Raw genomic sequence first — 23,799 nt, forward strand, 5'->3', positions numbered from 1 at the left:
GATGCTGATCCAGTGAGTACTCCATCAAAGGCATACTGTAGGCCTGGCATGGCTCGTTTACTATCTTCAATAAGAATCCCATTAAATGTGATAGGGTGGAGGCACCAGTGGAGCAGCAGCAGCAGATGATGGCAATGAGGAGATCATCTCTCTGGATTTCAGGAGGCACGAGGTATCATGTCAAGTTTGCGGAGGTATCATTCAGTCTACGGTGGTGAGAAGTCATCACTTTGTACCCACACAATATCCCATTTCTGTAACAGGACCCAGATGTTGTACAGGGAGAAGGCCAGCCTGGCAACATAGTGAGTATTAATGTAAGGACATTGCTGTTATGCATGTTGCCCATTGTGCTAATTGCCATGTGTTTACAGAACTCCCAAGCAAGGCAAGGCAAGTTTATTTGTATAGCACATTTCAGCAACAAGGCAATTCAAGGTGCTTCACACAGGACATTGAAATAAAAAGAAACACATTTAAAGAAACATGTAAAGGGTGATTAAAAAAAGCAAGTAAGAAAACAACACACAAAATCAAAAAAAAAAAAAAAAAATAATAATAATAATAAAAACACACACATATTAAAGTAAGAGTTGCAGTGCAGAGTTTCAAAAGAGAATATGAAATTTAAAAAGTCAAAAGCCTTTTAGTCAAAGGCAGCAGTGAACAGGTGAGTCTTTAACTTTGACTTAAAAGAACTCAGACTCTCAGCAGACCTGATATTTTCTGGTAGTTTGTTCCAGATATATGGAGCATAGAAACTGAACGCTGATTCTCCATGTTTAGTTCTGACTTTTGGAACACAGAGCAAGCAATCAGACAGTTGTATGCCGACCATCTCCGGCGGCAAATACAACTGGCAGAAGTGGATATCCAGTACAAAAAAAAAAAAAAAAAGATGGAAAACCTCGCACTTGACTCAGAAATAAAAAGGAGGACGTTAAGAAAATTGGACCTGGAAATCCAAAAACTTGAGCGGGAGGTGAGTTATGCCTTCAATGCACTGTATGGCGACTGTAACACAAATACTGTATTAATCATTATTCTCCTTTCCTCCATCTGCTCCGAGAGGACACAGATTAAAATATTAAAGTCCAAGTTCAAATGGAATTTTGGTGGTGTCTGTTTGTTCAGTGTATACACAGTTAGGGCTACCATAGAGATGACACTAGGCACACAGACTATGGAATCTGTCATCTTACCTGAGTGCTATGATTGGTTATAAGTTGAAAGGCTGGCTGTATTATTAAGGCCAGAAGAAAAGCACATAATGTACCCTAAAATGCAGTTCCTCAGATATATCAAAACACCTTATGGCAGTAAAAAGTGAGTAGAAAGAATAGTTTTAACAGTCGTAATTTATCATCTATTCTTTCAGGTAGTAGATATCATGATAACTAAATAACCATTTGCAGCTTGTGAGGTGTGAGGGTGTAAAGGTGTTCCTCGTAAAGTCAAGTAAGCCAATAGCCTATATAAAGAGCCTAAATGTCGTGCTCCTCCTTGCTCTAACAATGGCGTGCCCATTCCTGCAAGACATGATTGATGAAGAAGCAGTCTTTCTCAGGAGAGCCTTCAGGTGAGAGAGGGTCTTCAGGGACTGCTCGGACCCACTGCACTTTTCTGATAACCACCTATATGAAAGGTATAGGTTTTCAGCTGATGGCATCAGTTATCTGTGCAGACTGATGGGTCCCAGGATCAGACACCGCACAGTGAGGAGCCATACACTGAGTGTCACAGATGGTTTGTGTGGCCTTGCACTTTTTTGCTAGTGGAGGCTTCCTGTACTCGGTGGGGGATGCAGAGCAACTGAGCAAGTCCACAGTTTGCCACACTATAAGGAGTGTGCGTCTATTACAGCAATGTCGGATGTCTTCATGTCCTTCCCTGGCCACAGAAGACTCCACAGCATCAAAGAGTTTTACAGGATTGCAGGTAACAGACACTACAAATTACAATTTACCTATTACTTTGTGAACAGTCATAGTAGGATACTCATTGCTTTGTTACAGGTTTCCCCAATGTCATTGGTGTATTGGACTGCACTCACATAAAGATAAACTCCCCCTCAGGCGCCCAGGAGGCAGATTTTGTGAATAGGAAATCCTTTCACAGCATTAATGTTCAGGTGAACATGATGTTTTTGATATTGTTAGTGAATGAACACTGCGTTGTTTGTGATGTGCATTGATTGGTTTAATATTCTTCATTGTATCATTTCAGATGGTCCACAGTGCTGACCGTCTCATCAGCAATGTTGTAGCAAACTGGCCTGGCTCAGTCCGTGACTCCAGAGTCTTTTGGGCGTCTGGAATCTATCAGCGCCTTTCACAGGGTGAGCCACACAACCTCTATTAATAACCACTTTTTATATTATATCCGTGTCCAGAATGTGACTGTATTTCTGATGTTGCGATGCTGAGGTTTTTGGTTGACAGGTGAATTGTCTGGTGTGTTTCTGGGGGACAGGGGGTAGGTATGCCTGCCAGCCTTTTCTCCTGATACCATACACAGACCCCCAGGAAGCACAGCAGGCCTACAATCATGCCCATGCCAGGATGAGGGCCAGGATTGAAATGACCTTTGGCCTCCTGAAGGAACGCTGTCAATGTCTTTACCACCTCAGGGTCAGCCCTTCGAGGGCTTGTGACATCACTGTGGCCTGTGCTGTCCTCCACAATGTGGCCTGTCTGATGAAGGAGAGGGCCCCCAGAGTCACATCACACATGGACTGGGACAATCCTGCCATTTTCCCTGATGATGACAGTGGTCGGCTGGTCAGGGACCAATATGTGTTAAATTATTTCAGTTAACATGGATGCTTTTACTTAAAGTTAACAAATGTCCTGCAGTGGCAGAGACACATGCTGTGAATTTAAGTTAAATATGTCCTGCATTGGCAGAGGAATTTGTGTTTCATTGTTATTCAGTTTGAAGTGATTTGGCCTCTTATGATGTTTGTGTTATATACGGTGTTTGCAGGGAGGCTACTGCATCCATTCATTTATCTGCTCATTTTTTGTGTATGGATTTGTCCTGCATTTTTTTCATTGTACAGACGTGTATTTTTTTCAGTATACAGAAATGTGGGCTGTATCCTAACTTTGAATGTGTATTTATTCTTCTGTCATATGCTTTGGTTCTGTTCTTTCTATCTTGTACAGTCACTGTATGACTTCAGTTGTAAAGGAGCTGATGGTTTTACATGCTTTGATTTATCCTTATTCAATAAAGGAACATCATGTTACTTTTTGTGTATTTATATTTATATGACATATATAGTCTATGGGAAACTGTCACTTATCTAAGTATAAGTGATACAGAGACTGAAAGGGTAAATGTAATCAAATTCCTTGGAATAACTATACAAAAGAAGTGAAGTTGGAAAGCACATATAAACCACATTAAAGTTATAATGTTCAAATCACAATGAATTATTTGTAAAGTCATAGAATTCTTGAACGCATCTACCTTATATCTTCCTGTATAACTCTAGTTCTGCCCTATATGATATAGTTCATGGAGGTGTGGGGGAATACTTACAGAACTAATCCAATCACCATTATTCGGACAAGGCCAATACCACCGATCAATACAGTGTCCTGTAGGGAACACACACATCAGTTTATGATCAAATTAAATGTTTTAAAGTTTAGTAATTTAGTCCACTTTAAAACAACATAATTTATGTTCAAAATTTTAAAAAAAATCTGCTGCCTGTTCATATTCAGAGCTTGATTAAAATATGGGAAAGTATTTCTAATTTCAGAGGAAGTCATGTGTTCAACAAACCCAATGTTAGCACAAATATGAAGACATTTAGTCTGTGTGTTTTGGAGGAAATGTTTGGAACAAATTAAATCCTGAGTTTAAAGACTGTACAATGCTATTTATGTTGAAAACTATGTTTAAATGTCATGAAAATATATGAAGAGTGAATGTTCATTTTTCCACTCAAACTATTGAATTGTTTAGTTTTTTGTTGTTTCTATTGTTACTAAGCTAAAGGCATTGATATCTATATTATTTCATTTTGTTTGGTGATAATGAATGGGGAGCAGAATGATCTTAGGTTTCAACCTATTCCTTTACAGACTCTTTAGTTTTTAAACATTGTATCTGCACAAATGTCTAATGTTTGAAATGTCTGAATAAACACAATTGAACTGAACTAATGATTGCAAAATCACCTAAAATCATCATTAATGTAAAATTATTGAAATTAATATTCACAAATGTTCATATACTGACAGTGGGTCTAGTTAATGTGATTCTATTGTGCAGTGGGCAGTGGAATAACTATTGGTTTCCATTTGTGGAGACTGTTGACTGAGATAAGGGATGAGATTAAATAAATCCTGGAATTTAGCCTGGTCTGGACCAGGCTAGCTCCACAGAATAAATCTCCATGGTAACTCATATCAAAACATATCCTGCCTTCCCCTATCCTGCTTTTGTGAAACCGGATCATGGATAAATTGAGCCAGGATAGCCAGCATATCCTGGCTTAATCCCTTATCCTAATTTTGTGAAACAGGCCCCAGGTAAAAATAAATATGGATAGACTTCTGGCACCGGTCATGGAATGTGCTGCAATCTAAGCACAATGACGATTTTAACAAATTTAATTTAATATGTTCAACAATGTAAACCCCTACCTGGTCACTTACCCCAATCTTGGCAACTGCAGGTGTGTGTCTTTTCAAAGAAACTTTCAAGTGTTACAGGAAGATGTTGTTTACACAATAAAGCAATGAATATAGACAGAAAATAAGGCTTTAAAAAAGGGCACTAAAGGGCTTTTATAGTAGTGTGATTAGGGGACAGACAGAAATGCAGCACATTACAATACTTTTAACATCAGAAATGGGAGCAGATAAATTGAAGGTTATATACTAAATGACCACTTCCATTTATTAAACAGAGGGTATTAGAAATAAAGGTCTGACTAACACAGAACTCCTTCAAATAAAGGCCTGGTACCCTGTCCGGAGTCACGTACAATTTTTACACCCATATATTTTTGTACTTCCAATGTTTTTTGCACATGCACACTATGTGGGTAAAGGTGGTACAGCATGCAGCGTGCCGGTTTTACACCCATGTTATATTGACAAACTGTTTTGTCACGAACATAAATCACTAGGAAATGTAACATTAGTCACATAGGTCTGAACTGGGGCTGTTCTGTAAGAGCGGGGGGGTTAGGGGAAACTGAATGAGGAATGCATGGATACATGAGCTAGAGGCTCAGCCGGGGCTGTAGCCTGCGACGGAGCCTCAGCCCGTGTAGGAGACGGAGCTGTGGCCGGACCCGGGACATCTGAACAAAGGGGTTTGGATTTTTGAATGGGGTATTTTCAAAATGTAGCTTGCTCGAACTGTTTTTCTAAGATCTCAGACCCCACCTTTAACTCTGTAGTTTTGAATATAAAAATAAAGTGAAATTTACTTTAGGAAATCGTGACAAGGAGCGGTGAGGAGCCAAATGCAGCTCAGAATTAGTTTGCAAGAGTCTTTATTATTTTAAACAGTTAAGCAGTAAGGGTACCGGGGCTGAGACGAAGGACGTGGTTGGGCCAGACAAAGTCAAAAACCAGGAGATCCCAAACACAGTTCTCAGAGCCAGGGACAGAAAGTGGGTCAGGTTACCAGGGCAGAAGCAATGAGACAGAGTCAAATACAGATGAGGTCGGCAATAGACGCCCAGGAACAGCTGAAACACTGGAGGGTCAGTGAAATCCACAGACAATCCAACAATGAGTAGCAGAGCTGGAGCTGTTTATATCCTGTCCCACTGAGTAGATGCACCTGTCAGCAACAGGTGAAACCCATGTTACTGATGAGGAGAGAGAGAGAGAGAGGGCACATAGTAGACTGTGACCATAAATGATAAATAAAGGACAGGACTGTCCAGAAAAACTTCAGTACAGCCTCAAAGGGTATGTTCTATATATTGAGGTTTAGCACATACGTCACATGATCACGTGGTTTGCTGTTTACAACACCATATTGGTAGGCAAGCTTTCCTTGGATCGCACAACGTGTTAAATGATGGCCCTGCTAAACTCCTGTGTGCCGTTTATAACTTAGCTTTCACCAAGTAGAAGTTAGGCATACAGACCGCTCAGTTCCATTGGTGGCAGCGGTGGTTCTGTTCTGTTTATAGTTATTACTGCGGTTAGCATAGGTTCTCAGTATAGTTAGCCTGCGTGCCTGTTTCGCTTAGCAACGTGGAAAAAAAAACAGTCATCATGTAGTACTGTTACAAGATACAAATACATAGAGCTAGAAGTTCATAGAACGATTTTAGATATGTTTAAAAGTTTGTTATGAAAGAGATATTCATATTGACGTTAAAATGACTTGCGACTAAGGTGCCTTATAAGTGAAAATGTTTCAGTTCATAATATGTTTTTGAGAAGGTTATTATTGATTTATTTGATCCGCTTTGATAACTTTTGATCTGTGAGACCGTGAGTGATGGCGTTAGTCTCTGCCTACTAACTCAGGGGAGGTCGTGCATTTTCCTCATTCAAGTAAAATCCCTTGAAGCGCAAACGCTGTTGAATTACTCTGTGATTATTTCTCCCCTGTTTCAGGTAAATACTGTGCATTTTTGCCACTACCAGTTATCAATAGCCTGTACCAAGTGTAACGATTAAGTCTGTGTTGTAGATCGCTTTGTATGTAACTTTATGAGCATGTTTTGCGATCTACCTTGTGTTCGAGTGAAAACGTTAGAAACGTTACACTCGGCTGCGCAGCTTAGTTCATGCGGGTATGGCTATTTTGTGAGTGCTTATGTGTCTAAATTAGTTTCTGCAGCGTTCCGGTCTAACACCGTTGCTGAATTGTTATATTTATTGTATCAGCGAGTGTAAATGATATGTAAATGTTGTGTTCATGTGTCCTATTTAAGTCGGTAACCAAGCTTTTACGCTTGCCCTAGCATAGCCGTTTCAGAACTGACTTCATGTATGCTAATTCAGTGTGTTGACTGACTGTCTAATACGAGGTAAAAACGAGTTTTGAGGTAAATGTAATGATTGAAATATATTCCAATCAGTTCATTCAAACTTTTCCACTTGTCCTAGCATAGCCATTTTACAACTAACTTCATGTATGTTAATGGAGTGCGTTAACTGAATGTTCAATATTCTGTGAAAATGAGTTTGAGGTTAATGTGATGTTGGAAGTGAAACATGTACTGAGTGTGCACTTGGATTCATGTAAAATCCCTTGAAGAGGAAACGCTGTTGAATCACTTTGTGATTATTTCTCCCCTGTTTCAGGGGTATAACAGTACGGTGATGAAAACCCCTTTAAACCTACCAGGAGGGCTTCCCCTGGCCTATCACCCTATAGAGACAGAGTGATTGTGGATCTACCTGCTCCCTTTGCCGGCGATGGCAGGCAGAGTTTCCTCGGCTGGAAGTGGCAGTTGGAGCTACGGCGGGTGAGTTCAGCGGGGAGCTGGTGACAATACTCCCCACCCGTCTGTGCAAGTCTGCTTTTCTACTATGGGACAGCCTTCCCGATGCCGTCAAGTCAAATTATGCAGCTGTGAAAGAGAAGATGGGATCAGCTTTTGGACAAAGACAGTTAATGGACCATTTTAGAGCTAACATATCAGCTCGTTCACAAGTTCCAGGGGAGAGCCTGGAGGTGTACGGCTGATGTGAGCCGGCTGGTAGATGGTACTCATGTTTTTGCTTGTAAATAACTAAACATGCAAACACAAGTCTAAAGAAAAACACGATATAAAGCAACAGTTCTGACTTTCTGGATCCAGATAGTGTGCCTACCAATATGGCAGTGTAAACAACAATCACATGACCAGTGGCATCAGTTGTAAGTCCTCAAAAAAAAAATAAAAAAAACCAAACTATATATATATATATATATATATATATATATATATATATATATATATATATATATACACTGAACAAAAATATAAATGCATGACTTTTGTTTTTGCTCCCATTTTTCATGAGCTGAACTCAAAGATCTAAAACTTTTTCTATGTACACAAAAGGCCTATTTCTCTCAAATATTGTTCATAAATTTGTCTAAATCTGTGTTAGTGAGCACTTCTCCTTTGTCCTTTGCTGAGATAATCCATCTACTTCACAAGTGTGGCATATCAAGATGCTGATTAGACAGCAGGATTATTGCACAGGTGTGACTTAGGCTGGCCACAATAAAAGGCCACTCTAAAATGTGCACTTTTACTGTATTGGGTGGTCCAGGGGGGTCAGAAAACCAGTCAGTATTTGGTGTGACCACCATTTTCCTCGCAGTCTTCTTCATGAATTCTCTGAAACACCTTTGGAGATGGCTTATGGTAGAGAAATGAACATTCGATTCACAGGCAAAAGCTCTGGTGAGGATTCCTGAAGTCAGCATGCCAATTGCATATTCCCTCAAAACTTGTGACATCTGTGGTATTGTGCTGTGTGATAAAACTGCACATTTTAGAGTGGCTTTTTATTGTGGCCAGCCTAAGGCACACCTGTGCAAAAATCATGCTGTCTAATCAGCATCTTGATATGCCACACCTGTGAGGTGGATGGATTATCTCAGCAAAGAAGAAGTGCTCACTAACACAAATTTAGACAGATTTGTGAGCAATATTTGAGAGAAATAAACCTTGTGTGTACACAGAAAAAGTTTTAGATCTTTCAGTTCAGCTCATGACAAATGGGAGCAAAAACAAAAGTTGTGCATTTATATTTTTGTTCTACACACACACACACACACACACACACACACACACACACACACATATATATATATATATATATTTATATATATATATCAGTGTTATTGTGATGGGGTATATTTAGCAAGGAGGGAAAATTTAGTACAGCCTGAATGTAAATTCAGCAGGGGGTAAATTCTAATGTGGTAAAATCTCAAGTTGATCACAATAAACAAATCCATCTTATACAGACCTGATCAAAATCTTAAGACCAGTTGAAAAATAGCTAGAATTTACCTTTTGCACATTTGGATCTTAATGAGGTTTTAAGTAGAGCTACAATATACAAAAGCAAGAAGGGGGAGTGAGACAAAAAGCACTTTGAAAAAGTAATTTAATGAGAACAACAAGTAAACTGAAATAGGCTGTTTATCAGCTGATCAAAAGTTTAAGACCATCGCTCAAAAAATTACAAAAAACTCTCCAAACTAGAACAAAAAATTTTCTCAGTAGGACTCAGTAATGAGTAGCTCCACCGTTCTTGTTAATCACTTCAAAAATTCGTTTGGGCATGGTTGATGCGAGTGTTTCCAGGAGGCTGGTGGGAACATTGCTCCAAGTGGTGAAGATGGCTTCACGAAGGGCATCAACTGTCTGGAACTGATGGCCATTTTTATAAACTTCCCTTGCCATCCATCCCCAAATGTTCTCTATGGGATTTAAATCAGGGGAACATGCGGGATGGTCCAAAAGAGTGATGTTATTCTCCCTGAAGAAGTCCTTCGTCAAGCGAGCATTGTGAACTGCAGCGTTGTCCTGTTTTTAAACCCAGCTGTTACCACACAGACGAGGGCCCTCAGTCATGAGGGATGCCCGCTGCAACATCTGCACGTAACCAGCCGCCGTTTGACGACCCTGCACCACCTGAAGCTCCAGTGTTCCACTGAATGAAAAAGCACCCCAGATCATGATGGACCCCCCTCCACTGTGCCGGGTAGAAAACATCTCAGGTGGGATCTCCTTGTCATGCCAGTAACGTTGGAAGCCATCTAGACCGTCAAGGTTCAATTTTTTCTCATCAGAGAATAAAACTTTTTTCCACCTTTCAGCGTCCCATGTTTGATGCTCCCTGGCAAAGTCTAAACGGGCAGTTTTGTGGCGTTGTAGGAGATGAGGTCTTTGAATTCGTTTTTTGTTTTTTAAACCCTTTTCCCGCAGATGCCGTCTGATGGTTATTGCGCTGCAGTCGGCACCAGTAAGGGCCTTAATTTGGGTCGAGGACCGCCCTGTGTCTTGACGGACAGTCAATCGGATCCTCCGGCTCAGCGCAGGTGTAATTTTTTTGGGTCTACCACTTGACTTTTTTGTTCCATAATGCTCGGGATCTGTCAAAAAATTTAGAATGACTGTCTTACTGTGATCAACCTCAGCAGCAATGGCACGCTGCGAGAGGCCTTGCTTATGCAGCTCGACGATCCGACCACGTTCAAGAAGAGAAAGCTTCTTAGCTTTAGCCATCAGGAGGGCATGACCGTGTGAATGCCCGACAGAAAATGAGAATTTTGAGCAGATTTTGGCTTTTATAGCCTGTGGTCTTAAACTTTTGATCAGCTGATAAACAACTTATTTCAGTTTACTTGTTGTTTTCAATAAATTACTTTTTCAAAGTGCTTTTTGTCTCACTCCCCCTTCTTGCTTTTGTATATTGTAGCTCTACTTAAAACCTCATTAAGATCCAAATGTGCAAAAGGTAAATTCTAGCTATTTTTCAACTGGTCTTAAGATTTTGATCAGGTCTGTATCATGTATATTGGAATTTGCAATTAACAATTTCTGACTGTAACTGTAAGAGTAACACAGCATGCAAACTAATAATCATACATCCATTCACTTTTATTTGACAAAAAGGATGTGAATCAGATACATAAAGTTAGCACATGGTTGACTGTTATACCAAACCCAATAATATGGAAATCAACTCACCTAATTTCTACTATTTTCTTCGGAAAATCTGTACAGGGGTAAATTCAGTATGAGGGTTCACAACAGGATGACTATTGGATGCTCGAAAAGAATGTGGTTGTGCATGCCCGGTAGTTTGGTGCATGTGCATAATTCTCAGGGCGTAAAAAAAATATGGTGGTAAAAATTGTACATTACACTCGTGCAGAGGAATTAAGGCTCCAGCCACTATTTGAGGAAAAATTGTATGAATATATATAACCCATTTCTGTAAGAACATGAATAAATCCAACAAATGGACCCTTTTGTACTTGTAAACATCTCATAACGCGCAAAACTGGAGCTGATGACTAAATTTCAGTACAAAAAGGATACTACGAAATATAATGAATTGTAGATGGAAAGATAATTTTAGTTCCTAGTATGGGCAATGCAATGCATCATATTTTTCCCTTTAGAGCCTTCATCTCATTCTTGTGTACAATGTAAATATGTCCAACTGGTAGTGTTTATTTTGGAATGCAGGGACTCGACTTTGATTTCTACTGTTTTCAGTATCAACAAACTGCAAACTGGCAATGGTTGATTAAGAAGTGCAGCTTTATGAATTTAGCAGCATCTTTACAATCCAAAGAATGAGCTGCATTCTGTTTTCTTTGTCCATTTCCATTTTTACTGGACAAGTCACATCACTAGGATCATGGAACACCGACTTTAATTTGTGATTTTTTTTTCCATGTGCCAAAAATTCTTGGTAAGTTGCATTTATGTGGCTTGTTTAGGTTATGTCAGTGCTAGATTCTTCTTCAGTGTTACTTTTGTGGTAGTTCCCAAATGGATTTCTCTCCATATTTAACCTTTCTTAAGTGATTTATTACCATTTATTGTAATATTATCCACTTTATTGTAAGATTTTTCAGCGTAAACTATGTATTCTCCTATATTTAATTCAAAGATCATGTAGATGTTCATTAAAGCTTAGAATAAAGTCAAAGGTTATGAGATCAAATCAGAAAAATATTAGGAAAAGTGTCTTTTTCAGCAAAAATATCATTAACTAAACATGAACCAAGTGTCTTCATCCACTGTCATTGATCAGACTGGATTGGTTTTACTGGTGACTCGGTGTTGTAGAAGATGACAGTGTTTCCACGGTAACTGCGGAGCCTCTGAAAGTCCAAATGGGTCATATCTGATGACCATAAAAAGATGAATAACTGTATTTTACATCAATTATTGATTAAAACAAACAAACAAAAAAAAAAACAGGTATTAAATGTTTTAGATCAGTAGATGGTTTTGGTCAATGGTGGGTGTTTGGGTCTTGATGGGTTAAAGTCCTAGAGGCTTTTGGGTGAATGATATCACTTATCTTTTAATTCTTGTATTATCTCTAAGGCAAAGCAATTAATGACATTTTTATCATGGAAATATTCAGACTATTGGATATGGACAGCTGCAGTCCCGTGTTGTAACCTTTATTATACTGCAAGATTTACCCAGAAGCTGTGAAGGTACTATAGCAGTATCTAAAACAGCACAGCCTTCCAATCGTCCCTGAATTATGTTTATCACTGCAGATAAGAAATATGTCTATGCTTTTCTCAGGGTCATCTTTTTTGAATATACCTCTGGGGAGAGAACGCCGAGGAGTACACATTAAATACAAGGTGGCTATCTTTTGCTTATTGAGTTGCCATTTCTTTTCTCTTTTTTCATTACAGCTCCAGATATTCCATTAAAAAATATCTTTAAACGTCCCTCGCAAGAAAAAAAAATGGCATTAATGCGTAATCGTCTGTCAGGAATCCTTTTCCAATCAAACAGAAAGTGTCGTAGATTATAAATCAGAGGCGAACTACGGATGCTCTCTGAAATCGCTCAAAGGAATATGTAGGGAAAAAGGTGCATCCGGTTACTTCGAATACGCAGTTAAGTTTTCACTGTATAGGAGTTTAATCCAGTCATATTAATCAACTTTTGTCAGGATGCATAATGAATAAACTGAGGGAATAATAAAAGTGGAAAAAGTGTGCCTATTGTGTAGAGGTATTAGTTTAGAGAATATAAAATGTATTTAACACAGCCGAAAGTCCTGCTTATCAGGAACTATTTCCTCTGCTTTAATGAAAGAAATCTCAAACTTTGAAACCTACATGTGTGAAAGTAATTATCTGGGATGTTTAATGAAAGTGCGAACAAACTTCTTATTAACTACACCACAGAGACCAGGGCCGGGGTTGTGCCAAGGTACGTGCCCCCGCTGAGAATTGTTTCCCCTGGCGGTGGGAGCATAACTTTGATTTTTTTTATCTCATAATTATGACTCACCATGGGTATATTTTTTTTCAGTGGCGGAAACTGGCTTCCATATATAGGAAGCTCATAATTATGACATAAAAAGTCAAAATTATGAGATAAAAAGGCAAAATTATGAGAAAAAAAAGTCATGATTATGAGAAAAAGTCATAATTATGAGATATAAAGGCAAAATTAGGACATAAAAAGTCATTATTATGAGATAATAAGTCATAATTATGAGATTAAAAGGCAAAATTATGATATAAAACATCATTATTATGAGATAATAAGTCATAATTATGAGATAAAAAAGTTGAAATTATGAGATAAAAAGTCATAATTGTGAGATAAGTCAAAATTGTGAGATAAAAAAGTCATGATTATAGATAAAAAGCCATAATTATGAGCTAAAACTCAAAATGATGAGATAAAAAGTCATAATTATGAAATACAAAGTTGAGATTATGAGATAAAAAGTCATGATTGTGAGATAAGTTGAAATTGTGAGATAAAAAGTCATGATTATAGATAAAAGCCATAATTATGAGCTAAAACTCAAAATGATGAGCTAAAAAGTCATGATTGTGAAATAAAAAGTTGAAATTATGAGACAAAAAGTCATGATTGTGAGATAAGTCAAAATTGTGAGAAAAAAATTCATGATTAGAGATAAAAAGCCATAATTATGAGATAACACTCAAAATGATGAGATAAAAAGTCATAATTATGAGATTAAAATGTCATAAATATGAGATTAAAATATCATAATTATGAGTTGAAAAATCAAAATTATAACATAAAAGTCATGATTTTCATAATTATGAGAAAAAAAGTCATGACTGGATAAAAAGTCATAATTATGGGATTAAAAGGCATGATTGTGAGATTTAAAAAAAAGTCATAATTGTGAGTCAAAAAGTCAAAATTATGAGATAAAAAAGTCATAATTGTGAGATAAAAAGTCGTGATTATGAGATTTAAAGTCATAATTATGAGACAAAAAGTTGAAATTATGAGCTAAAAAGTCGTGATTGTGAGAACAGTCGAAATTGTGAGATAAAAAGTCATGATTATAGATAAAAAGCCATAATTATGAGATAAAACTCAAAATGATGAGATAAAAAGTCATAATTATGAGATTAAAATGTCATAATTATGAGTTAAAAGGTCAAAATTATGACATAAAAGTCATGATCATGAGATAAAAAGTCAAAATTATGAGATAAAAAAAGTCATGACTGTGAGAAAAACAGTCCCAATTATGGGATCAAAGGTCATGATTGCAAGATAAAAATTCCTAATTGTGAGATAAAAAGTCATGATTGTGAGATCTAAAGTCATAATTATGAGACAAAAGTCAAAACTGTGAGATAAAAAGGCGAAATTATGAGAGAAGTAGAAGTAAATAAGAAAGAAAGTGGAAAACAGATTTAACAAAAACAAAATATCCATAAGATATTTTTCAACATAAGCCACTAATGTTTAAGGCTGTGGAAAATAAAAAAATATTACCTACTGCATTAGTAGTATGGATGGGGGAGCTGTAATTGTAGTACTTAAAGGGCACTCAGACTCAGTCCCTGGATGCAGTTAACCCACTATAACACTAACATTTTCTTCTACAGTGGCTATTTCTGTGCTCCATACACTAAGAACAGCCTCATTTTCTACTAAATCAGGGGAAAGAGCAGAAAAAGCCATGGATGGGAAGGCATCAGACTGATGTTACTGTGCTTTGTTTTTCTCTAAAAGAAGATTAAATGTATTAAAGTTGGCCTATGACTGTTACTGTAGGAAATGACCAACATTTGGAAGAATGGGGGTGAATTTGTAGCTTTACTTCTAGAGCTGCAGTGGTTCCAGATTTGCAGAGACGATACTTTACTTAGAGCAGTGGTTCCCAACCTTATTTGGCTTATGACCCCATTTTAACATCACAAATTTCTTGTGACCCCAGACATTCAAAACAGAGGTAAAACAAACTTTTTTTTTTTTTTTTGCTAAAATTAATTTGTTTTTGATCATGTAATAGTTTGCTATATTATGTTGCAAATAAACATTCTTAGATGACATTTAGTCTATATAATGCATATTATTATGGACAGAGGTAGAAAAGTCAGGTGAGAATTTGATTTTCCTTGGTCAGGATATGTACAGTCAGTCCAGCTTGTATTTACAAGGCTGACAATTAATACTGAACAAACAAGAACTCAAACTATGAATTATCAAAGAGCTGCAGCATCTGAAACCGACCACAATGAACATTTGACAGATAAACAGTACCACAGTGCTTCAGTTTCAACTTCAGAGTTTATCATGTCTTTTATGTATTGGGATTGTCTCTCTCAACTCACCATATGTTTTTTATTCATAAATTTTTATTTTTTTTTATCAATTACTAGAAATTTCAGGTGACCCCATTTGAATTCCAGGTGACCCCACATGGGATCCTGACCCCAAGGTTGAAAAACACTGATCTAAAAGGTTAAGAATCTCTTCATCATAGTTTGACAAACAGCATCTTGCTTAAGGCCCCCATGAAGCTAGGAACGGCCCTGGTTCACATCCATATCTTGTCAGCTTCACATTATTTCCTGTATTCTGTCCACTTTGAAGGGATTTAATAATTGTACTGTGTATATTTTTGGCAAAATGAAAGTAAGTGTCATGATTCCTGTGAGTATTTTTCAATGTGGAACATAATTTCTGCACTTAGAAACTGTTCTAATAGAGGATTATGGTGTAAAACAAAGGACAAAAAAAAAAAAAAAAGTTTTCATGGGACATTATGTAAAACAGTTGCAGTTAATTTAACCTTTTTAACAAAATGTCATTTACCAAGCAAAAAATGACACACTTTAGTGCTCCAGAAAACACAGCTGCAGCACTCACACCCACTTAATAATAAAAGCATTATCTGTTTGCATGCACATCCAAGAGCTTATCCTATTTGATTATAGAACGCCTGTGAATCCTGACTGAATCACAGTTTCCTCAAAAGCTGAACGCATAAGCTGTCATTTGAAGGAGAGAGAATTCCTTTACGTTCTAACAAAAGAACATCTGCGCATCAGCAAAACGTAAAAAAAAAAAAAAAAAAAAAAAAAAAAATCAACAACAGGCCTGCCTTCTGAGTCAACATGACTCCATTGGTCAGTCGGCGATGGCGATTACTTCCTCTGCTTGTGTTCACTGGAGCAGCAGAGGATGGGGGATTAGATGTCTTTGATTGCTCCATCTCTTAAAAAAAAAGAAAAGACAAAGAAACTAGATCCTATTTTCTCAGATCAGTTACTCTCCTTTCTTTCCAAACTCTGTCAAAGTGTCCTCTACACTCATTTATAATAAGATCCAGATCATGACAGGTTCTTATCCGAAGCGTTGTTAATCACTGTAGTCACTCTGCTGTGCTTGGAGGCGCACGTGTCACATGGTACTATTTATCAAATGTCAGCTGATTTGCTCTGTAGCTTTTTCCTTTTTCATACCTCTGATATGATCCCAGCGTGTCAATATTATTAGTGTGGTTATTTTCTTGTTGTGGTCTGGCTGAATATTACTCTTGTATCAGATCTGAGCTATAATGGTTTCTGCAAAAAATGTGTAAACGCAGTGCTTTCCAACAACAGCAGCATGTTTTTAAAAATGAAAGCACATACCGTGTCATTTGAATAAACTAGCAAACACGATACAGTACATTTCTTTAACTGCGTTGGGCTGAAAGCTGATCTAAGATGGTGTGACATTTTTCCACACCCACAGGAAGCGAGAGGGACTAGATTTAGATAATAACGAACCATTACCAGTGTCATAAACACAACAGTAATGCTAATGATGCTATTATTTACACTACACTTGGTTTTCCTCATTTTGTTTATGTTGTTTTCCAGTAATGAGAAAGTTGATGGTATTTATTCCACTCTCTTGGTTGCATTTTTAAGTTAACAGTAAAAATCCAGATCCTCATTAAAGATGGTAAATTGAAAATGAAACACAAACCAACAATTTCACACTTTCACAGGTGTGCCTCTGTATAAAATAGGATTTTCCAGGTATTTCTGAATGAAAAAAAAAAAAAAACAAACAAAACATTTACATGAGAAGTTAAAAAACTGCTCAAAACAAAAACAAAAACTGCAAAAAAAAAAAAAAAAAAAAAAAGCAATGTACACATAGTGTATAAAAAAAAACTATACATTTTGAAAAATTACCCCCAGTTCTGCATTTGATAATTTTTGGAATTTTCTTTTATGGACGTCGGTATGTAGGGGATTGGTGGATATTTGTCCAAATTTTCAGACCCAGGTTTTCATGCATGAGTGAGCAGGGGCAAATTGCACAATCCAAGTTAAAACTGTTTTGCACAAAGTAGCAGTGGGATGTAAATCAATTCAAAGGTCACGGGAGGGGACAATGGGTATCCATCTTGTTTTCCACAAAATTGCCAGATTACAGCATTAACACTTTGGCCACCATGTCAATTTAATTTCTTTACCCATGGCAGCTGTTCTTGCCTTTCAAAGTTAATTCAACTTGTTTAGGCCTGAAGATGTCACTGAGGACAGGCCAAGTTAGGGTTAGGGTTAACCCTGGGGGGTTATTAGACTGGGGGTAATTTTTCAAAATGTATAGTTTTTTTTTTTTTTTTTTGATACACCCTGTATTAGAGCAATATATAGTGTAATCTACAGGGTGGGGAAGCAAAATTTACAATGAACATTTAGTTGTTTTTTCTCAGCAGGCACTACGTCAATTGTTTTGAAACCAAACATATACTGATGTCATAATCATACCTAACACTATTATCCATACCTTTTCAGAAACTTTTGCCCATATGAGTAATCAGGAAAGCAAACGTCAAAGAGTGTGTGATTTGCTGAATGCACTCGTCACACCAAAGGAGATTTCAAAAATAGTTGGAGTGTCCATAAAGACTGTTTATAATGGAAAGAAGAGAATGACTATGAGCAAAACTATTACGAGAAAGTCTGGAAGATACTATTAAAGAAGAATGGGAGAAGTTGTCACCCGAATATTTGAGGAACACTTGCGCAAGTTTCAGGAAGCGTGTGAAGGCAGTTACTGAGAAAGAAGGAGGACACATAGAATAAAAACATTTTCTATTATGTACATTTTCTAGTGGCAAATAAATTCTCATGACTTTCAATAAACTAGTTGGTCATACACTGTCTTTCAATCCCTGCCTCAAAATATTGTAAATTTTGCTTCCCCACCCTGTAATGGGTCATGTGTGCATTTTTTTCTGGTTCTGGTCCAGTGTAGAAGCCTAAATCAGACTTATACAAACCAGCAAAACTAGCATTTGTCCCTTTGACAGGTTATATCTAATAAAATAGTCTCCTACATCATGTCAACAACAACATGTGCTGACAGTAACAACGTTTCTAAATCTATCTTGTTTTGAGTCAGTAATACACAACATTTCAACTTGATGGATTATTAAATTTTTCTATTTTATATTGTTCAAATTCAGTGGCAGATGGTGTTAAACAAGACTCAGAGGTTCAAAAGAATATGTGCACAGCAGTTCTGAGTTTACGATAAGTCATATTTTTAATTTTCACTGTTTTGATCTACATAAACTTGCCATAAGACTTTCACTGTAATGCTTGAGTAAAGTCTAACGGCATTTTAGTGCAAGAGAGTGAAACCTTAATGGAACTTGTACCACTGTTTCTCAAGTAGCAAACTTATCTTCTTCACCACAAACCAATTATATGTAGGAAGTTCTACATTAAACCTGATTACTGCTTTATTTTCATATAGCTCTGTCTCAGAAGTGCTGGTGACAGTTCGGCCTTGCCTCTGCTTCTTACTATTTAGTTAGAGATGCACTACTGCCAGCACTTGAGTCACTACCCTTTAAAGGGATCATATTTTGCTAAACCCACTTTTATTAGTTGTTGGTTCATTTATTTGTGTATTTGGACCCAAATAGTTCATAAAGTTTGAATTTGAACCTTCCAGGTGCTGCAAAGCTTTCTTCGTGTAGATTTTTACAACCTGTTTTAATTCTTGCTTAATTTGTTACGTCTATAACTAGTTACGTCACAACATTTGCACATATAAGGTCAAGACTTCCGACGAACATTTCTCTGAGTGCGACATAATTGTTTGTCAGCAGCAGCGGTTGTAGTCCATACTGAAAATATGTCCAAACTTCGAGCCGATTACCTAAAATGTTCAGTTATTGGTTGAACAGGACAGAGCAGCACAGCCAACAACCTGGAGGGGGCGGGGCCTGAAGTGGTTCATTTGCATTTAAAGGGCCAGCCCTCAAAACGACCTTTCTGGTGTCATTACTCAGAAATAGGGTTGAAGACGGACCTGTGGAGTTGAATTAATGAAGAATTCAGACCCAAGCATAGCATTTACAGTTTATGTAGACCACAGGGAAATGATTTAAAATGCATAATTCCATTTGAAAAAGCAAAATATCAGTCCTTTAAATAACCCTTTATTGGGTAAATGACCATTTCTTGTAATTTTTTGCTAATTTGTGCACACATTACAAGACAATGATAGCAATATTTACAGTGAGGACAAGTCAAATGCACGTCAAAATATCACTCCTTTAAGTTATGGGCTTGGGTAGTCTCTTACTGCTAAATGGAAGTGCCACATCTAGTGGTAAAATCTGGTATACCACTTAAGTAATGTATTGGTTTGAACGATTTTACACCAGTTCAACCCTAACAGGACCGGCTGCAGCTCAGGAGGTAGAGCGTGTCATCCAATAAGCGATGGATTGGTGGTTCAAATCCTGCTCTGCCCTAATCATGTGCTGTTGTGTCCTTGGGCAAAACACTTCACCCTCCTTGCCTCCGCTGCTGCTACTCACACTGCTGTATAAATGCACATGAATGTTTGGCTTCCGTCAGCCTGCCCCAGGGCCGCTGAGGCTACATATGTAGTTTACCCCCACCAGAGTGTGAATGTGTGAGTGAATGAATAATGGATCCACTGTACGCAATGAGTATGTGTTAATCGAAAAGCACTATATAACTCTAATCCATTATTATTATTATTGTCAGTGGGTGTCAGTTTTTGAGTGCATTAAGAGCCTGGGGCCTGTATCGCAGCAGAAATAAAGGGTCAGGTCGGCATGGTAACCACTGGCTTTAACGAACGAGACCAGGGTAAATCACTGATGTAACACTTAACCTGCTCTGGAAATGCTCATAATAAAGACAGCAGAATATAAAGAATAAAGGCACAAAAGTACTTACTGTTTTTGAGATGGGTTTTATATGTGGCCTTTATTGGCTCCCAGACTGTTTAACACCACCAGAGCTGAGCTAAAATGGTCTTAGACGCCATAAAAATACATCTTAGCAACACAATTTAATAGAATACACAACTGACTTTCACATTCACACAACAGGCTGTTTGTTGTTGGGTGTTCTTCCTGACTTTAGCTTCAGGTTGTGTAGTTCTTTATAACCAATATAATCTTCCTTGTATTTATTTTAGGTTACAGTATCCATCATTAAAGTCTTCCCACATCAGTGGACCTGATTGCATGCAATAATTTACACAAATAATTTTTCACAACACTGGAATATTATGTGGTGATATAATGATGATTTACATTTTTGCCAGGCTAATAAAAGCATCAACCAATCATGTGTGAGTGACATTTAGTGTACACATGACAACAACAATCACGGACCTGAACCTTTCTGTTACATAACACAAAAATGATAAAGATGATGAAGCAAGTTGCACTTCTTCCCACCCCTTTTCGGACATGTAAATGGAATTATTGTGCTTTTCTTCTGACTAAGATTGTTATGATTCTTGATATTTGTATTATTATGTATGTATTGCTAGTGCATGTATGTTAAATTTCATCGCATGTTCGGAATAAATCACTAAATCAATCAATCATTAAGCAAAGGAAAAACAAGACTATCAGTATTATGAGGAGTTTTGTGATATAAAACTGTTTCTTCAAAGTTTTTTTATAAAACAAGCAGGACCATTCATACTGATATTTAAAGGGTTAAAATCCTGAAAATCATTGAACATTTGGTAGTTTTTAATAGATCTGTAAAAGGAACTGACATTATATTTTAAACATGGTAAAAAAAATAAATAAATAAATAAAATAAAAACATTCCGACAGAAATGCATGCCACAAGCTGGAACACAACCATAATGATCATCACATCAAAATGAAAAATGTGCAAAAGTTAAGAACAGTTATGATTCAATAATTGTTCCATTGCACTGTAACAAATTTTACCGTTAAATAACGGTAAATTACTAGCAGCTAGAGTTGCCAGCATGCTACTGTTATTTTACAGTATCTCTACTGTAATCTACAATTACAGTTTCTTACTGTAAAAAGTATTACGGTACTGGGCTGTAAATAATGTTCCTTTTACAGTAAAATACTGTGAGCCACAGCTGCTTCATTTTACAGTAACTACCGTATTCCAAGAAACAATATATTACCGTAAAACATATTTAATGTAATATTTAAAGTATAACACAGCAAAAAGCTAGGATTTTAACATTTCAAATTACATTTTAAAATACAAAATCATCAACATTGCTAGAAAAAGCTCAAACAAGAGATGACCTTATAACATTGAGCTTTTATTAAATTCACTGCAACAGCAGCAGCATTGTGATGAAGCTTGGTTGGAGGCCTTCACAGACAACATGGCTTTCAATGCTCATCATCCAACTTCCAGATGTGACTTCATCACCTGCAACTGATGGAGACAAGAATTGAGGTTACTTTTTTCGTGCTTTATTTAAATTTGGTATCATAAGTTATACTGCTACCACTTATGGCTATTCTTGTCTTACAGTGGTAGACACTGTCATGGAAGGACAAAAGCAGTTATTTTATTACTCAGATATAGACAGACAGCTAATAGGCAGACTGAATGACAGACAGACACAGACTGACACACATGCACACATAAACACACACATACAGACACTTACAGCAGTATTAGTCTAGGACTGGCTGGAGGGTCAGGGTGAGTTCAGTATCAGCTGCAGTGGAAGACATTTGGACAATGGGAGATCAGTTGTGAATGACACTGTGTTTATAGAGCTGTAAAGCATACAGACATTCAATAATGCTACACATCCTATACAAACTGCCCAACAAAGAGGGAAAAATTAGCCTTAGTCACTTACTTTTATTAAAACAGTGGTTAATTATCTCAGTTAATATGGATGTCCAAGTTAGTAAATTCCACTTCACAGATTTAATGTCTTAGAAATGTAACCCTGGGGCAGCCAAAACCACACAAACTGACACACTGTTTAGTTTAACTGTGTCCACTTCGCAGCTAGCTAGTATGCTTCAGCTTACATTAGCTGCATGTTAGCTACATAAGGCTAACACCCCCAAATATGAAGCAGTGTTACACCGCCTGTTACACCGCGTAGGTTGCATCCGGTGTGAACATGGTTTATGGAGGCAATTTAATGTTTAATGAACCCAAAATGCCACAGCATGGTGACAGTTCCACTGCTAAAATCACATTTACCTGATAAATGACCAACTGGAGCAGGATGGAGCGATGGCAGTGTAGGTACAGAAGGATGAAAGCATCAGGTGGCCTCTGTTCCACTGCTGGATGGTCCATTCTGTATTTATTTTTTTCCTTCTGTTTCGTAAAAGAACCACTTACCTTTGATGCAGCAAGTCTATAGTTAACATTCGTTAGATTGAATCTTTTTCTAAATGAGCTGGTGGGACTTGATGCCAGATGACTTTGTTCATTCCAGTTCTGGGCGGACAGCAGTGGAGGAACTGAAGAAAATACTGTAGAATACTGTCCAGTTTTACAGTAGCTTACTGTTTTAAATGTCCTCCTTACAGACCTCATTATTTACAGCATTATACTGTATTTACAAATAACAGTATGATACTGTACAAAATTTACCGTTTTTTTACAGTAATTTGTTACAGTGTGGGATTAGATTGCAAAAGTTGGACTTCAGTAAATTAGATAGATAGATAGATAGATAGATAGATAGATAGATAGATAGATAGATAGATAGATAGATAGATAGATAGATAGATAGATAGATAGATAGATAGATAGATAGATAGATAGATAGATAGATAATATTTCTCTCAAATTGTGAATTAAAATGTAGCATTTGTTTGCAAAAATTAACAGCTGGTTAAAAAAAAAAAAAGTCACTTTTTGTCTTTTATTTGTATTTATTTATTTTTTTTATTTTATTTTTTTTTTAACATAGTAGCCCTCAACTTTAATCTGAGCTTTTATGAACATCTACATGAATAGTAAATTATAGTAAAATACCTGATTTTCTCTCAAAAAACGCCAAATACAGAGAATAAATCCAAATTAAAGCTGCAAGCAGCATTGGTCGGGACCTCGCGCTCTGGCCGTGTTCCCCCTCCCATGCCACCACCCGTTACCCGTCACACCTCATTCTTGTTTTTTTTTGGCAGATTTATGTTTTTTTTTTTTCCCCATTTATAACAAGGCTTTTATTTTGAAAGACCTTGCTGTGTGTATGTGTGTGTGTGTGTGTGTGTGTGTGTGTGTGTGTGTGTAAGAGAGAGAGAGAGAGAGAGAGAAGCAGTATTAATCTTTTTTTTATTTTTGCAAGTTGGATCAGTAATACTAGTAGTAGTAATAGCAGTAGTAATAGAAGTACAATAGCAGTAGTTGTAGTAGTAGTAGTAGTATTAGTAGTAATAGAAGTAGTAGTTTTAGTAATAGCAGCAGTAGTATTAGTATGAGTAGCAGTAGTAGTAGTAATGTCAGACACATGGTTACTATGGACTCTACAGTGTGTGT

The 23,799-nt window shown here is 37.1% G+C and overlaps 1 pseudogene; it reads left to right on the plus strand.

Moving 5' to 3' along the window:
- The first annotated feature begins 1,514 nt into the window (after window positions 1–1,514).
- LOC115426224 (putative nuclease HARBI1) overlaps window positions 1,515–23,799 on the plus strand; it is a 66,414-nt pseudogene continuing 44,129 nt past the window's right edge.

This window comes from Sphaeramia orbicularis, chromosome 9, assembly GCF_902148855.1.
Source record: "Sphaeramia orbicularis chromosome 9, fSphaOr1.1, whole genome shotgun sequence".
NCBI lineage: Eukaryota > Metazoa > Chordata > Actinopteri > Kurtiformes > Apogonidae > Sphaeramia > Sphaeramia orbicularis.